This window comes from Marmota monax, unplaced genomic scaffold, assembly GCF_021218885.2.
Source record: "Marmota monax isolate L192 unplaced genomic scaffold, Marmota_monax_Labrador192_F-V1.1 WCK01_AAM20220418_F8-fsc00179, whole genome shotgun sequence".
Taxonomy (NCBI): Eukaryota; Metazoa; Chordata; class Mammalia; order Rodentia; family Sciuridae; genus Marmota; species Marmota monax.
The window spans coordinates 642,295-643,648 of NW_026695200.1; the positions used below are offsets into that span (position 1 = coordinate 642,295).

Sequence of the window (1,354 nt, forward strand, 5' to 3'; positions counted from 1 at the left end):
CAATGCTTGTGAGGGGTTCCATGGTGGTTAAAAGCTGCCTAGGTGTTAGAGGGAGAGACTCAGGCCAAAGCCCTGATGCCAGGAGATACAAAGGAGCTCCACCAAGGGCCACTGCGCTCTGGGACCTCTAGTAGTGCTCGAGAGTGAATCTTTCAAAGAGATACCCCTCCAGGCCAGCCTGGGGGTTCGCCAGAGATTAGTCAAGTGGTCCCCCATCTTCTTGATGAGCTTCACTTCTTCATCAAGGAAGCGTTCTCTGGAAAGTCATGGAGATGTGGGTCTGTACATGTAGAACCTAAGGCATAAAGATCCAAAATGGCTTGGTTCAGGTTCTTTTCCAGGGCTAAGGCAGCTTCTGTGGCATTCAAGGTATTTCCCCACTCATCTTGAGAAGGTTTCTGAACATCCTGAAATAACTTTTCCTCAGCCAGCTCATGGAAGAAGTGGCCCACACTCTCCAGAGCCCACCTCATCACGGTGGAAATAGTAACCCAGAAAGAGGTAGGTATAGGAGGTACACAGATGCAAATTGACCAGCTGATTGACAGCAGCCTCCACCTGGAATAATTCTGATGAATCTGGGAGGTGGAATAATGGTGGAATAATTCTGATGATCTGGGAGGTCATGACTGGTCGTCAAGAAGGAGCTAACCACAAAAAATAGAGTTGGCTGGTCCTGGGAGCAGGAGATGGGTGAGAAGATGGTCCCAGAAATTGCAAATGGAGATCAGATTGGAAGGCTGTTGGAAGCTGGGAGAAAAGGTCTATTCCATCTAAACACTGTTGAAGCAAGAGACAGATCTGTGGGAGCTCTAGGTGTGTTGGTTCCCATTATTTCTTAATTCAATAAATTTAATGAATGTCAAAACAAAAACAAAAACAACCATAACATCACCCCAGTTCCATTACCCCAAAATAACTTCTATTAAGAAATCCACTCAGACATTTTTCCATGTGTGTATCTGGTAAAAGGATAGACATATTTTATCAAATGGAAAGGCACAAACAGTATGTTAGTTAGAAAGATTAAACTTTATTGTATGGGCTGGAATGTAGCTAGCTCAGTGGTAAAGCATTTGCCTAGCATGTGCCAAGCCCTGGATTCCATCCTCAGCACCACGAAGACAAATCAAATGAACAACAACAACAACAAAAAACCCTTATCTGAATTTTTTTAAATGTTTAAATGTATATTTTTATTACATATATTTATATATTTTTATTATAATATATTACATAGCTATTAACAGGTGACAACTTTACTGGAAAACAATTAGCAACACATTATCAGTTCACTTAACTGGACTCTACCTAGTTTTTAGATTTATTAGCACTCAGAAAGCTCTCTACAAAG

The 1,354-nt window shown here is 41.7% G+C and overlaps 1 pseudogene; it reads right to left on the reverse strand.

Annotated features, from left to right (window-relative positions):
• LOC124082353 (ferritin light chain-like) lies at window positions 1-906 on the reverse strand (annotated as a pseudogene).
• Window positions 907-1,354: the final 448 nt, after the last annotated feature.